General features: G+C 36.1%; 2 pseudogenes; both read left to right on the top strand.

The window, feature by feature from the left end:
* The first annotated feature begins 8,217 nt into the window (after window positions 1-8,217).
* Window positions 8,218-12,058, top strand: LOC105279377 (annotated as a pseudogene).
* Window positions 12,059-13,401: 1,343 nt separating this feature from the next.
* On the top strand, window positions 13,402-16,819 carry LOC105279330 (annotated as a pseudogene).
* The last annotated feature ends 1,367 nt before the right edge of the window (window positions 16,820-18,186 follow it).

Below are 18,186 nucleotides of genomic sequence, written 5' to 3'. Positions count from 1 at the left end.
GAGAGATATAGATAGCTATATATACACTGCAAAACATGTCCACTTTAAATTCCGCGAAACTATAACGGAAAAAAAGTCATTTTTTTCCGCTTTAACTTGTAAGCGTGAAATTAAAGCGGAATCATTGCGAATTGTCATAGTTACGTTATTTTAGTCCGCTTTAAATATGTATGACCGAAATCGTAACCGATGATCACATCCTTTATAATATCCGTTATAATGCTATTGGGTTGGCCAAAAAGTAATTGCGTTTTTTTTATATAAATAAAAGGCGAATTTTTCATGGGAAACAAAAACTTTATTAAACAATATATTGTCCATTTTGTTTGATTATCTTTTGCCATTTTTCAGGCAACTTCATGATTCCGCGCTCAAAAAAGTTCTTATCTTTTTCAGCAAAAAACAATTCCAAGAACGATTTGATATCCTCATCAGCAGTAAAGGTTTTACCATTCAAGGTGTTTTGCAAAGAACGAAACAAATGGTAATCTGATGGTGCCAGGTCTGGCGAATATGGTGGATGTGGTAACATCATGGTAACACATCCCATCCAAGCTGCAACAATTTTTCACGAGTGACCAAACTTGTACGTGGTCTAGCGTTATCATGGTGAAACACAACACCTTTGCGATTCACCAATTCTGGACGTTTCTGTTTGATGGCATCATTTAATTTATCCAGTTGACGACAGTATACGTCTGAATTAATGGTTTGATTCCTTGCAAGCAGCTCAAAATACACAATACCTTTAAAGTCCCACCAGACTGACAGCATAATCTTTCTTTGGTGAATATCTGCTTTTCAAGTGCTTTCAGCAGGTTCATCACGCTTGCTCCACGATCTTTTTCGTTTGACGTTGTTGTAGACGATCCATTTTTCGTCGCCTGTTATCATGCGTTTCAAAAATGGATCATTTTCCTCACGTTTCAAAAGAGAATCGCAGATGTCAATACGCTTAGTGAGATGAATTTCTTTGAGCTCATGTGGTACCGAAATATCGAGCTTACTAATGTATCCAAGTCGTTTTAAATGGTTTTCAACACTCGATTTCGATATGTTAAGATTCTCAGCAATCTCTCGTGTCGTTAAACGCCGATTGGAATCGATCAGTGCCTTTATTTTGTCATCATCAATTTCGATTGGCCTTCCTGAGCGTGGTGCATCTTTCACATTAAAATCTCCAAATCGAAATTTAGTAAACCAATTTTGACACTGCCGCAGTTTAAAGCATCTTCGCCATATACATCACATAACTTTTTATGAGCTTGCACAGCATTTTTCCCTTTTCGGAAGTAATAAAACAAAATATGACGAAAATGTTCTTTTTGATTTTCCATTTTGAAATCGACGGCAAACAAACAATTGTTAACGAAATCGTGTACTTTCTTTTTCTAAAACAAGCTTGAACTGTGAGTTGTTAACCTACATAATGAATTTGCGGTTTAGAATGAAGTTAGTTACATTTCAAGACATGTATGTCCATCTATTGGAAAAAAACGCAATTACTTTTTGGCCAACCCAATAGCATTATAACGGATATTATAAAGGATGTGATTTATATAAAGGATTAAAATCCTTTATATAAATAGGACTGGTAATAATCTAGCATTATAACGGATATTATAAAGGATGTGATCATCGGTTACGATTTCGGTCATACATATTTAAAGCGGACGAAAATAACGTAACTATGGCAACTCGCAATATGGCAGCAGTATATATATATATATATATATATATATATATATGATTCCGCTTTAATTTCACACTTACAAGTTAAAGCGGAAAAAAATGACTTTTTTCCGTTATAGTTAAAGTGGACATGTTTTGCAGTGTAGCTTTGGAAATATTAATATACTGTGGATCGCTTCGCGAATAAAAGATCAGTTAAATGCATTATTAAATGCTGTCGTTATAAAACTAACAAACACTTCGCAACTTCTTCTCATCTTCTGCGTCTAGCGAAGCAACGCACAAACATGCGAGATAAATTGCACCAGACACTATGAGCGCAAGAAGTCCGCGTTAATTACGACTTGCATTAATTCTGCGATCGACGTTCCCGGGAGAACATAAATCAGCTCGGTCGTCTCGTCGCGAATTCAAGACGCAAAAAGCTCGAAAATGATTCTGAATGTTTTACCAATCCAACTAGTGGACCGCACTGAAATTATGGACGTTCGCGCGTTGTCGGCACTTATTGATCGTCCAGAATTTGCCACTGATACTCTCATGTACGTCTCTTTTTTTCCTATCTTTCTTTTATCCTCTCTTTTTTTCCTCCACTTTACTTTAATCGTGACGGTGACTTCCGCGCGGATAATGATCCTCACGAAAAATGCAAATGACGCCAGTTCTCGGACGGACTCGTCGCGGAAACCCGGTAACCGCGTTTAAGCCTCGTAAAATTACACGGTGCGTCGAGATATCTGCATCTCGGGTCCGCGAAAATGAATCAAGCACGTCTCCGCGTGCGAACGAGGCTCAAGCTGCGCCTGTATCTCAATCCCGAGGTGGATTAATTCATTCGCCAGCCTCATTTTTAACGTTTAACGTTCTCCTTGTTTTTTTTATAAAAAAACGAAAAGAGAAGAGAGTCACATCTTATCAAGCTACCACATGTGAACCGCGCGAGACTTTCGGCAGCGTCGCGAGCAATGACACGCGACACACATTTCGCACGCACGTTAGCGGTTTCATGAACTCGCGCGACGACCTACAGAACGGCCGCGATTTGCATCTCGCGATTTATATCAAGTTTTTTTTGGCATATCGGTGTCGTCATTAAGCCCTGCGCGAATGCAGGATTAAGGACGACATATCTCCGGCACGTGATGTACGGCTCGCGTGTGTGAGTATATGAGTCGACTTCACGTACTTCCACCTGCTGCCCCTTGCTCTCAGTCTTTCTCTCTCTCTTATCCTGCTTTTTTACAGTTTTATTTACTTATTTACTTATTTCCGCGCGTATGCACAAATATCTTTGCACGGCGAATTATCGATTACGCTTTCGCATCAATTACACGTTCGCATTTCGACCGCGTGCGCTCTCATTTCGAGCGATTCTGCGACACGTTCACGCCTGATTTCTCGCAAAAATCAAGGAAGATTAAAATGTGCTTTATAACATATATATGCGCGTTATGTATTAAATTATATACATGTTTGTGGATGAAAAGCAAAGTTTTTAATATAATAAAAATTTTTAATTAAAAAATATATTTATGTAATAGCTGGATTTGCTGGAGTTGCACCCTCATATACAAATGCATTAACATTTATAAGTAGTGCATGATGTAATTACGTACGTTACATCGTACCTACACTGTCGATGCATTTACGTATTGTCCGGCTATTGATATTTTCCACGAAGTCACTTCTCATTATTTTTTCAAAGAATGTTCTCTAATAATGATAGTAAGCTGCCGCACAGAGAAAAAGGTAAATATTTTCCACGTCAGTGATGAAAAGTCGGTGCATAGTTATGTTCTCGACTTTTATTACATAAAATAATATTAAAATAATTAAATAAAGTACAATCGCGTATGATATTGCATAAATATTAAAATAATTAAGCATAAGAATACCAAATGCATCTATTAATAATCTAATTTTTATGCTTTGAACATATCGACAAAAGTAAAAAAAAAATGACAAGTAACTAATATCCACATAACAAATTATAGAACAGAATCAAAGCCAGATATTAATCGACTGGTATTTCGAAATTCCAAATTTCGTGATTTACGCAACGAACAGCATTATTGAATCGCTTTAACAAGCCCAAATGGAAATAATGATAGATTCCGTACGCATTTAAACAACATCAATTTTTGCCTTGCAAACTTGCATGCAACTTGCCGGTAACACTTTCGCCACAATTATCGTGAAATTTTCTTGAGACTTACATTGCATTGTATGCATTGCATTTACATTATATCTGCGCACATTTATATATATATATATATATATATATATATATATATATATGTAATGTGAGAGAAATAAAACGCGTATATATGGAAACGACAAACCCTGTGAGACGTCAATGTGCACCTGACTTCTGCGTGATGCAAATTGCTCGCGTTACAGCTAATTTCCCAACGGGAATCAATGGCAACACCTGTGGGGCAATTTCTGATATTCGCGGCTCTCGAGTGCTAGAGCATGTGATGTTTAATTAATTGTAAATTGTTTTCGCGTAAATCAATACGTTATGATTATACACGCGCTCTACAAACAGGCTGCTTTAATCGTGCGCAGAAGTTTCTTTATCTTGTATGTAATTTAAGTAGTTAAAATTTCACCTATATATAACATAATAATTATGACTTTAAAGAAAATATCAGTGCGATTTACAAACTACTGCATGCATTATTGCTACTACATAAGCAATAAAACTGAATATTCACTCACAATGCGTGATGAAATTCCTCGGAGTGCAGTCCATACTTCATCGATGAAATTTACCTTCTAGAACCTCCCTCGTACATTCCTCGTTGATTGATCTTCAGTCTTTACTTCACTTTACACTTTGCACACTTTACACTTTATATTTTATACTTTACAGTTTGCACTCGCGACGCGATACTATTGTTAACGATATACTTAATGAATCTTTATGTTAAAATAAAATTCACTTCACTTTATTGGTGATGAGGAATATTTTCAGGCTAAATTGCTCCATATGTTATCATGGCAAAGCTCAAATCCGCAATATATTACTCTGCAATGTGTTTGAAAAGTCTATTCCATAATATATTAGCGAAGATTGCTTCGCAATGTTCATGCGAAAGTTGCACGATGTATTTACAAATTTAATGTAAAACGTATCTTAAATTTAGTTTAAATGCATTTTACAACTATCTACTCAAAATGTAAATTTATGACATGATCTCGAAATTTTGTAATATATGCAAGAAACATAATCGGCTATCAAATAAACGAGATATCCAAATAAAATCATGTATTTAGATTAAATAATTAATTATAATTGCGATTGCAAAATCTAATAATGCGCGAGCAAGATAATTATTAGAAACTTTAATCCCGAATTTTCTTGGACCGTGTATTCTTAATCGCACATCTATGATCGCAAATTTGCAGTTGATGAAAAACAGAAAATTGCGAAAATTGCATAATGATGCAAGCAAGTATTCGTGAAATCTATTATATGTAGCGCCAAATTTAGCGCCGCGAATTTTAAGTACTGTTTCTTGACTATGCATTTCAACAATTATGTATGACTACGGCAAAAAATTAAATTATTGAATTAAATAGCATAAATCGATGATAAATATGAACCTATCTTTTGTAAAGGCATAGTATTTAATTAATTAACAGAAAATTATTTTTCATTTCAAAAGGTAAGGAGTTTGTATCAAACCTTATAGAAATGAGTAAATCAAGATTTATACCATTTCAATGAATAATTCGTATGTGTATGCACAAATCTGCACATAAAAGCATTTATTTATATCTACTAAAGCAAAGTAAATCGCACTAATTATTACGAAAAAATATCCACTATTATTAAAAAGCATTTTTGCATATCACTCACCAACCAGCTGCGATTCAAAACCGGTTACATTCCGTTACATTCCGTTATATACTTCTGAAACCAAAATTATTAAAAGCTGATTAAATTTTATAAGTAAATTTGACAAATAAAGATACATATCTGAAATGTTAAGTCTTTGCGATACATCGCGATTTATTCTTTAAGTCTTTGCGTTACATCGCGATTTATTCTTCTTGTTTTTCTTCATTCATTCTTTGTTTTTGGATACATCTCTATATTTAAAGAATTATAAAACGTCTCACTTAAAACTTATAGCCGGCCACTCCTCAGCTTATTTTTCATTGTTTTTCTTTCATAAAAGCGATCAATTATCGATTTTTATTATCGATTGCGGTTTGTCGATAAGCCGAACAATTTCCTAAAGAGTTACACTAGTTACATTTTAGTTATGTAATATTTAATATTATATAATATTTAATAATAAAGGGTTACATTAGTTATATAATATTTAATAATAAATTTTCGTTCTTCTTTGTTTGTCTTTCTGCTTTTACGAATTATCAAACATGAAATCTAGTTTTTGTTATATTGTGAGTATTGACATTATTTTTCGCATATGTATATAAATTATTTAATAAAATGATAAGACAACAATGATAATATTTGTAACAATAAAAAAATGCGAAATGTAATGTTTGTACAATTACGATTCTATTACAAAGATGCAAGAATAACTGCTCGAATAGCCGCAAGACAATTGCTCGACCTGGAAACCAGAATATTTGTCCTGATTAAATTTCGTGATTAGACGCAACTGATAATAAACGATTATAAAGACTTGACATTCGTAATGGTGTTACAAACTGATATTACCGAATCCACGTAATTAGCTATAGAAAATATTTCAGTATTTGCGAAGTTAATAGCCTGACGTCCGACGTTAATTTCGATCTCACCGACTACGTCGATCGAAGCTTCTCGTTACGATTTTACGTGTCGCTCCACATTATCTGGAAGAACAAAGGCTTATACCGTATTCCGCAGAAAAGCGAATAGTAAACGGGACATTAAACGGCATATTAATGCACCGGAATACCTAGATTAACTCGAAGACTCGCGGCGGTTCCATTAAACCGCGTCTTCGGCGCGCATTATCGTCGGCCTATTCCCCGTTGTCCGGCATTAACAAAGTGACATCGTCGCAGCGTGCACAATTATAACGTATATCGCGCGTGGTAAGAAACGCTATAGGAGAGGACGCCGGTCTCCGGTGTACCGTCAATAAAGCCGTCGCGCAATAATTATCGTGGCGGCGGTGTCTCGTGGGGCGTCATTAGGCGACAAAGTCGCATATCGCGGCTTTTAATGTTTCACAAACGCTTTTGCAGGTACAACGGCAACGGTGACGGCAATGATGACGGCGTCGTCGTCGTTTTATCGCTCGTCAACGAACGAGTATTAGCGAACGGTACTTTACGTGTCCCATAGAGAACCGAGCTATTTCGATGTACAAGTCGACTGAAACAGCGACACAAGAGGCATTGTTATGCTCTTTTGCATTGGAACTCGCGCTCGCGTGCCTCCGTCCATCGTGGAATAAAAATTATCGAGCACGACTGTCGGCTGTAACGCCGCTCGCTGCTCGATAATGAACGATAAGAAGTCCTACTTGCCGCTTTTCGCTGGAACGTCCGCTTCCCGATGTGACTTTAATATTCTTTAATGAATTTTATTTGCAGGTTAGGGAAAAGGTCCGTCACGGTTTCGTTGCATCTGTTTACAATTGTTTGTAAATTCGGAAATCGCGAAAGGATCTGACTACGATGCCGAATGATTGACGCTTTCACCGCGTTTAACGATACCCTGTGCACTTACAAATCGCGTCACGTCTGTCGCAAGAATGACCGTTGGTTCCTGGCAGATTCGACTAACATGGTGGTGAAAGTATAAAGATCAAAAAAGCGCTAAAAGGTTGAATAAATAGCGGTAGCGTCGTATCATACGATCACGTATCGATGATACAACAATAATCGATATATCAAGCTACAATCGATATGTCTCGCAAATCAGGCTAAACATTGTTCTCTATTAATACGTGTGTACTGCAAAGAGTTTTACAAGAATATTATCCGCATTTTTTTAAATTGCAGACAAATGTAATAATAAAAATTGTTTAAAGGTTATATCGTTGAGAATAAAGAAATAAGAACAAGATAAATAAATATCATTCAAAATACAGAAAATAGTATACGATGCGTACAATGATTAATATAGGATTCAATATAATTAGATTATGTATGATCGTTCCGAAATTCACATTGTTTGAGTGTGTGATATCTTAATTAAAGCGCACACGAATTCCATGATTTACTTATGCCAAACACTCACCTGTATATATTATTGCATAGTTTATACTACGTAAAGGATGCCGTTCATCAATCACAATTACAAAGTAAACTTACGACAGCTTAATTACACTTAGTATTCACATAAAATATTTCATATCAACGAATCGCGCATTCGCGCACACGATTTCAAAAAACGAAGATTGATACTAGTAGCGACATAATGCGGACGTTTGGTGAACTGAAACGACCGATATTCTAGTAAACACCAGTTACCATTATACCACCTGACGAAAACATGTGATGGAATTTTCAAAAAAAGTGCGCAACATCAGTATCAGTATATGTATATTGAATAGAGTCACCTTTCCCGGCAGTTAGAAGAAGGATGTGTTCGAAGTAAGTGAGGCTAGGACGTGATTCGTATATTATATCACAGATTTTACGAATTTATGTTACATTTGTGTGGATAAATTCTGTGGAGTGTGATATAAAAATCTACCTCACTTTGCACAATGTATATTAAAATATAAATTTGACAATAAGTGCTTCACGAATTATAAAATAAAGTCATACAATATGAGCCTCTTGCCTACAACGCACGAAGAATTCAATCATGCGGAATATTGGGACACGTTCTTCAAGAAGCGTGGCAAGAAAGCGTTTGAATGGTAATGGATCTTAAGACTTGATTATAATATCGCCATATGGTTTATACTATCGTATAATCACAATTTTTAAACATTTTTATTTCTATCTTTAGATATATTGAATTTCCGGAATTACGCGAAATTCTGTTAAAATATATTAAGAAGAACGACAATATCTTGATTGTTAGTTGTGGAAATTCTATGATAGGCATGCCTTTATATGATGCTGACTACAAGTTCTTTTATATTACTTTGTGCTTTATAGTATTTGTAATATTCATGTGCGCACTAAATCGTTGCATAAATTTTTGTTTTGCAGGAATATCACTAACATTGATATATCGCATGCTATCATCAGGCACGATATAAATAAAACTACGAGCAAATTTAATCTATGAACGTATGACACGTAAATGACATAACCGGATGCGAAATTCAGTGTAGTTTTTGACAAGAGTACCTTAGACGCTTTACTGCCAAAAAACTTACCAAGGAAACTTGATACCAAGGAAAATGCACTGTAAAAACATTGTGATATTATTAGACACATCGTATTTGCATATTGACATTATTCATCGTCAAATTTTCAATTTATAAATTGGTACCTTCCTTCAGTCTTGCTTCACTCTGAATTACGTACGGATTATCGAGGAATACAAGACGCCTCAATTCGTAATCTTCATCTTCTACGTCCTCAACCACAAATTGTCCGCTAGCAATTTCTCCTTTGATCATAACAAACGCCACGTGTTCCGATGTCATTTGAAGATAGAAAAACTAATGCTAAATTTGTCGCAGAAGTTGGCTGGTGTTAAATTACGCACACATTCTGTCAATTACTCCTTTACCGTGTCCAAACTATCGAATGTGTGTTCTCTCCGCAAAGTGATGATCGCAAGTCGGTCCCGTCCCGCACTTTTCAAAACTTCCTGTCGTCCTTTCTTCGTATTCAATAGCCAATCTGTCTCTTCGTTAAATTAAAGAATAACTACATGTACAATATATTTTATCTCGGAAACAGAATAGAGAAAACACAGACCAAAGAGAACAGGAAAAGATAGTCAATCGTCGGACTTACTTTCCTTGTGGCACGATGTAAGCCGCAAATGTCGTCCCACAACTTGTGCTTGGGCAATCAATAATGTAGACCGTGTACCGGGGATGTTTGTCACCCGGACGATGCAAGTCTAACGTTATCTCGCCGATATTGGCGATATTACTCTTACGGAGTTTATTGTGCACCAATGCTACTTGTTGAGTGGAGAACACGGCAGAGATCATGTCCTCGATCGAAGAAAGACGTTCAGGTGGGCCATCGACCAGAGCTATCTCGAGGAGCTAGTGGAATTACAGTCTATAAAGATAAGTTCGACGAATCGTGCCTAACTGGCTGCGACTAGATACGACGCGAGAATTCTAAAATGGTTTCCTGATGATATACTTTCTGGGGTAAGTTTTTGAATTTCATAGCGATAATCATGAAAATCGGGATGTAACAGTCTCCCTCCTTGCGTGCTTTCAATTCGGCCGCGTGGCATCGCAGAACGTGAAGTTTGAAGTCGGGAAATAAGATAGAAGTTTACGAAGTACGTGCTCTTGTAGCAATGATATGCAGATATATCTGCCTGTTCCGTAATACTCGTGATTTTCGAAAATGAATTTTGAGGACCGAAAAATCCTCGAGATAGCTCTGGTCGACGGCCCACCTGAACGTCTTTCTTCGATCGAAGACCTGATCTCTGCCGTGTTCTCAACACAACAAGTAGCATTGGTGCACAATAAACTCCGTAAGAGTAATATCGCCAATATCGGCGAGATAACGTTAGACTTGCATCGTCCGGGGGACAAACATCCCCGATATACGATGTACGTTCTTGATCAACCAAGCGCAAGTTGCGGGAGAACATATGCGGCATTCATCGTGCCGCTAGGAAAGTAAGTCCGACGATTTACTATCTTTTTCTGTTCTCTTTGGTCTGTGTTTTCTCTATTCTGTTTTCGAGATAAAATATGTTGTACATGTAGTTCTTCTTTAATTTAACCAAGAGACAGATTGGTTATTCAATACGAAGAAAGGACGATAGGAATTTTTGGAATATTTGGAACAGGACAGACTTTTAATCATTATTTTGGTGAGAAGGCACACATTCGATAGTTTGAACACGGTAAAGGAGGAATTGTGACAGAATGTGTGCGTAATTTAACACCAGCCAACTTCTGCGACGAATTTAGAATTCGTTTTTCCATCTTTTAAATGACATCGAAACACATGGCGTTTGTTATGACCAAAGGAGGAATTGCTAGCGGACAATTCGTGGTTGAGGACGTACAGGATAAGAATTATGAAATGAGACGGCTCGTAGTCCTTGATAATCCACACGTAATTCAGAGTGAAGCAAGACTGAAGGAAAGTACCAATTCATAAATTGAAAATTTTACGATGAATAACGTCAATATGCAAATACGATGTGTCTAATAATATCACAATGTTTTTATAGTAAAATCATGACGCGGTAACAGAGGAAAGGTCACTAATCTCGGATTTCTGCCCTGTGAATATCATGTATGATTGGATGCGTGAATGCAGTGATGTACACGAAAAAAGAAGACGAAATCTTGGTCCTAGGAATCGATGGTGGTGGTCTCTGCATATTTTTACATCACTGTTTCCCTAAAGCAAGTATGTTCTTATTGGCATTCTCACGTGTATATGTGGCATTTATTAGATTATCAAGCGTTATGTCGAGATTCGTGTATAAAACTTCTTCACAATGCACACAAGTATGGGTATAAACTATAATTTATTTACGCCACGCGATTAGGGTTTGTAAATTAATGTCAGAATTTAGTCATAAAGTATAAGTCAATTTATAATATGACTTGTGTAGCTAAATTGCTGTTGAAATTTTCTATCCTCCTCAAACTATCCTCGTAATTTAATGGACACAATATTTTATATTTTTTTTTCAGGTAAAAATTACTACACAATCCTGACAGTGGTTATCGAGTACTTGAACCTTATCTTCAACGATAGAATGAAAGTGGTGATTGCTGATGGGATTCAGTTTGTTAAGAATGCTACAGTGAGCAGGAAGAAATACAAGACTATGCGACATTGATGACAAAGATATTACGTTCGGAACGAATTATTCCCCGAAGGAATTCCTAGAGATGTCCGTGCAGAGAGCACGGAGTCGCAACATGTTTAATGGAGAATGGTCTCTTCATCTTGAATCTGATCAGCAAGGATATGAGTTTGGAAAAAAAGATGGATAATTTAGATTCAGTTTGAGTCACTCTGGTACATCCTTTAAGACAAAGCGAACGAGATAACTGTGTATTCCGCGGAAAAGTATGATCGAAAAGAATGGAAAAACAAACTCAAACATGTCATCGCCGATTTGGACAAGCAGACAGTTGCGAGAAAACTATTTTCCTTCAAGGACTCAGTAGATATCCCCACGGTTGTGGAAAGCTTGTCTGTAGAATCTTAATTATTTTGTACAAAAGTAATTTTTATAAATAAAATTGACAGAATAAAATTAATAGAATTTTTAATTTCGAAAATTATATTGATCCGTATAAATAAATTAACGCTTTACGATCCTGTATCGAGTCTTGCGTGCATTTTGCTTACTTGATTTATTGTTATATATTATTTAAAAAATGTGACCAAGGGAAATTTGAATCACGTAATGATTTCAGGATAAATCGTAATCGTAATAGGGTGTACATTAGGACAAGTCTTTTGGCAACTTTATTCTTTCGCATTGATATACATTATATACAACGTGCATTATTCTCGTATATACAGTCGTACAGTTTAATTACAAGCGATGATTGAATTCAGACGCATAAGTGTAATAATCATAGCGTCAAACTCAAATTCCAGCATTATCGGTATTCTTTGCTACTAATTTTATCCCGTCGATAGCAATAAGACATGCGGTTCTTCTTACAATAAATAAATTCGTAGCCAATATCATTTCGGTGCAAGGTTGTCAAATATTTGACAAAATTTAGCATTGCAAGATGTTAGATCGATTGTCTCCCGAATTCCTTTTCGAATCTCCTGTGCTGACCGCTTTTTGCATGTTTCATACATATAGTTGAGTGCAAAAAGTACAGAAGAGATTTCTTTGAAAAAGTCTTTTTTAGAAAATGATGTTTAATTAACAATTTATTAACAGGGAATGTGATACATGGTATATTTCACACAATAGTATTATAACAAAAAGAATAATTGAAATATATGGTCCTTGTCAATCCTAATCATTAAAAACGAAAACTTATATTCATTCAGTGCACAGAAAATATTCGTACATTCCTTTTATAACTCAAATAACTTAATAATTAATACTTTGTACTTTTACTTTGAGTGATACATAATACGAACGTTAACGTGAATTTAAATCAGTGGTATTCTAGTAAACACCAGTTACCATTATCACTTGACGAAAACATGTTGTGATAATTGTGGAATTTTCAGAAAAACTGCGCGACATCAATATCAGTATATATTGATGTAGAGTTACCTTTCCCGGCAGTTATTAGATTAGACTCTAATCCCGGCAGATTAGAAGAACTTCTAAGTAACACGTGAGGATACGATTTGCATTGATTAAATACTATATGAACTTATATTAATAAGCTAAAAATTTAAAATAAAATTTCCGCAAACTTTCCGCAAAAAAAAACTATATGAAATATATACAATTTATATCACGGATTTTACAAGTATATTCTGCGAATAAAACGTATTCTACCCGGAGTGTTATAAAACTAATAATAAGTGATATATATATAAATCTACCTCACACACTTTGTAAAATATATATTAAAATATAAATTTGACCATAAGTGCTTTATTTTATTATTTATAATTATAAATAATAAAATATAAATATAAAATTATAAAATATGAATCTCTTTCCTAAAACACACGAAGAATTTAATCGTAGGGAATATTGGAATACATTTTTCAAGAAACGCGGCAATAAAGCCTTTAAATGGTACTATTTTAACACTTTTGACTATGATATCATTATATGTTTTATATTATGTAACTGTTTTTAAACATTTTTATCTTTGTCTTTAGGTATGGCGATTTTAGGGAATTAAGTGAAATTCTCCTGAAATATATTAAGAAAACCGACAATATCTTAATTGTTGGGTAGCTATGTCTTTATATGATGCAGAGTACAAGTAAGTTCTTTTATATTAATATGTGTTTTATATAGTATTTGTAATATTCATACGTGCTTACTAAATCGTTGCATTTGTTTTGCAGAAATATCACTAATATTGATATATCGCACGCTGTGATGGAATGCATGCAGATTATAAACAATTATAAACGATCACATTTACGGTACGAACAAATGAGTGCCATTCAAATGACATACCCAGATAAAAACTTTAATGTAATTCTTGACAAAGGTACCTTAGATGCTTTAATGCCAGACAACAAGGAAACAACAATAATCGAAATAGACAAATATTTTAAGGTAGGACTTTCTGATTATCATAAATTAAAGGATTGTGGGGACTAATTTATATAGAAATTGCTATTTCGTAATATGATTTACACAAACTACTCCATAACATTTTATTCCTTTACATACTATATATATATACACACACATACATACATACAAACATATATATGTTGTGCGTATATATAATAATATAATATAAAAATTTTATCCTAAACCTTTTTTCGCGCTTTGATGTATATTCGGCAAAATTCATTTTAGGAAGTCACGCGAGTTTTACGGAACGGTGGCAGATATGTTTGCATATCGTTGCTACAAGAGCACGTCCTGCGTAAACTTTTATCTTAATTTTCTTCTTCACACTTTATGGTCCGCATATCCCGATATTCGTCATTATCGCTATGAAATTCAAAACCTTACCCCAGAAAGTATGTCATGAGGAAACCATTTTAGAATTCTTGCGTCGTATCATTCTAGTTGCAGTCAGGTAGGTACGATTCGTCGAACTTATCTTTATAGACTGTAATTCCACTAGGTCCTCGAGATAGCTCTTGTCGACGGCTCACTTGAACGTCTTTCCTCGATCGAGGATATGATCTCTGCCGTGTTCTCCACTCAACAATTGGCACTGGTGTACCACAGGCTCCATACGAGTAATATCGCCCATATCGGCGAGATAACGTTAGACTTGCATCGTCCGGGTGACAACCATCCCCGGGACACAGTCTACGTTATTGATCAACCAATCTCACATTGTGCGAGCAAACAATTTGCGGCTTTCATCGTGCCACAAGGAAAGTAAGTCCGACAATTTATTATCTTTCCCTGTCCTCTTTGTGTTTTCTCTATTCTGTTTCTGAGATAAAATACGTTGTTCATCTTAATTTGACAGAGAGATGGACTGGACCTTCAGAACCAAGAGAGGCCGACAGAACATTGCGAAATCTATGAAACGCGACAGGCTTGCGATCGTCACGTTGCGGAGAGACCATACATTTGAAAGTTTCAACGAGATAATGAAGGAACTGATCAAATGTCTGCTCGATTTAACACCAGCCGACTCCGACGTGGAATTTAGAATTCCTTTTCTGTCTTTTGACAAATCACATGATCACATTGGCAAACGAACTATTTGGTACCAAGGAGAGAGTAATATCAGCGGACCGTTCGTGGTTGAGGACGTAAAGGATTACGAGTTGAGACGGCTCGTATTCCTTGATAATCTATACGTAATTCAGAGTGAAGCAAGACTGAAGGAAGGTACCAATTTATAAATTGAAAATTTTACGATCAGTAACATCAATACGCGAACATGACTGATTACTATTACAATGTTTTTGCAGCAAAAGGACGACGCGGTCGCACAAGGAAAATCGCTGATCTCGGATTTCTGGCGCCTAAATATCATGGATATATGGTTGGCTACGTGAATGCAGTGATAGACACAGAGGCAGAAGACGAAATCTTGGTCCTAGGACTTAGAGGCAGTGGTCTCTGCATGTATTTACATTGCTGTTTCCCTAAAGCAAGTATCTTCTTATTTGCATTCTTACGAGTGTATGTAACATTCACCTTATCAAGCGCTCTATTGAGAGTCGTATATAAAATTTTTTTCCACAGCACACAAGAAAGGTTGTAAACCGAAATTTTTCTTTACGCCACGTGATTATAGTTTGTACCTTAATACCAGACTTTAATCTTAAAGAAAGACAATTTATAATATGACTTGTGTAACTAAATTGCTGAAATTTTAACTGTCCTCATAATTTAATGGACAATATTTTCTTTCAGTTAAAAATTACTGCGGTCGAAATTGATAACGCAATCCTGACAATTGCTACGCGCTACTTTAATTTCGTTACCAATGATAAGGTCAAAGTGGAGATTGCGGACGGGATTCAATTTGTTAAGGATGCTGCGACAAGCGGCAAGAAATACAAGGCCATACTTTGCGACATGGACAACAAAGATTCTAGCATCGGAATGAGTTTTCCCCCGAAGGAATTCCTCGAGATGTCCGTGCTGAGGGCAGTCGCATCATCTTTAACGCAGGACGGTCTATTCATCCTGAATCTGGTTACCACAGACAGAAGTTTGAAGGAAAAGGCAACGGATGATTTAGAGTCAGTATTTGAACCAATCCTTGAGTACAATCTAAACAGTGCGAACGCGGTAGTTGTGTGTTCCGCAGAAAAGTACAATATAAAGGAATGGAGAAATAAATTCAAAAATGCCATTGTCGACTTCGACAAGCTGGCAATTGCGAGAAAATTATCTTTCTCAATAAACATTGCCAGAATTTTGAAAAGCCTGTAGGTAGAGTCTTAATAGTTTTGTACAAACGTTACTTTTATTACTGAAATCATTAGGAAAGAAGGCCAGATGAATGGAGAAATAAATTTAAAAATGCCATCGCCAACTTCGGCAAGCAGGTGGTTGCGAAAAAGTTATCTTTATCAATGAACATTTCCACGGCCTTGAAAAGCTTCGATCGATAGAATTTTAATAATTTTATATTAACGCGACTTCTCTCTATTACAAATAAAATCGATAACAGTTTTAATATTTTATATTACATAAGATAAGGGAGAGAGTTTTAATATTTTCGAAAATTATATTTGACGCGAACAAATAAATTCATTAACTTTATGATGTCGAGTCTTGCATTCACTTTGCACTTAGTATAGTTTGTAACATTGTTATGTATAAAATTATATAAAATTAGTATATATTATTAAACAAATACTAAGTGATTTGACTCGTTTGTAACGTTTTTAGGATACATTATTATAATCGTATTAGGATATACATTATGGCAAGTCTTTTGGCACTTTTATTCTTTACACTGATATACATTGTAGACAACATGCATTATCCTCGTATATATAGTCGTACAGTTTAATTACAATTACAACAGTGGCACAGCCAGACCTACGTTTGGGGGGGGGGGGGGGGGCTAAAAAATATTGCAAGTGTGTCGGCTCATCTTTGCGGTCCTTATATCCTCAGCCGGGGGAAGTTTTAATTACGAGTAACGATTCCGCGAATTCGCCCTTTATCGTTGTTTTGTGGTGTTATCTCGCGTATCGGGGATGTTTGTGATTACGCCTCGCTCCGCATAGTGGTCGACTGGCTGCCGGTTGTTAGGCGCCGAGTCGCCACACACTCCAATAGAGTGACTTCATTCACTTTAAGATAAAAAGTGAAGAGTTTCACTCTTAGGGCGGATTCACACCTTGGCAGAATAGCAGAAAGCAGAAAAACAGAAGCCAATCAGAACTCGCGCGGATAGTCGACAGTTGGCGGAAAGATAGAAGCAGAAAAGCAGAATGTACTGTCCACTACCAGCGCGAGTTCTGATTGGCTTTTGCTTTTCTGCTTTCTGCTATTCTGCCAAGGTGTGAATTCACCCTTATTTTTAAAGTGAAGACATAAGCGCTACAAACTTCGCTGTGTTTAGAGTGAAATTGGCTTCCCATTTCCCAGTTCTGCGTGTTCAGAAGGTTTTAGGTTAGAATACCACATAGGCTGCGTTCAGAAGACAAAGGCTGTGTTCGGGGAGACGCTATTAGCACTATGTAGCGCTGAAAATCTATAGTATACGTGACATGACTATAGAGTTTTAGCGCTGATAGTGAGCTTCCCGAACACAGCCAAAGTTGATCAGTGAGCGCTCAGTGAATTTTCATTACGATGTATTGGTTTCTGCACTTGGATCCGACGAAGATCTAAAGGCAAGAACTAATTAGATTAAAAAATCACTGAGTGTTCACTGATTAGCTTTATTTTATGAAATATGGCACTCTTTTCAGAGTTGAAGAATCACTCCAAGTAAGCGTGAATAACTTTACTCTTTTAAAAAGGTGAAATTTCATTCCTTTCGACTGGCACTATTTTCATTATTGCTTGTAGTGACATCTCACTCCAAAAGAATGAGATTCCACTACAAGAAATTTAGAGAGAAGTAACGCAACAAGCGCGAATCGCGCACACGTAGCACATGTACGCGAATACGCGATTCGCGCTTGTTGCGTTGTCAGCTTTACATATCACATGCTATGACGGTAGCTTTGCTGGAAAAGTTAAGTTTAGATTCCCAACAAATTCATTTTTTCTTGAGACTTTTTCTTGGGTATTGACTTAAAGTTTGGGGGGGGGGAGGCTTGAGCCCCTAT

The sequence above is a fragment of the Ooceraea biroi genome, chromosome 1 (genome assembly GCF_003672135.1).
Source record: "Ooceraea biroi isolate clonal line C1 chromosome 1, Obir_v5.4, whole genome shotgun sequence".
Classification (NCBI taxonomy): Eukaryota; Metazoa; Arthropoda; class Insecta; order Hymenoptera; family Formicidae; genus Ooceraea; species Ooceraea biroi.
Note: the sequence above shows the minus strand (reverse complement) of the source record. Positions and strands in the feature narration are given on the sequence as shown.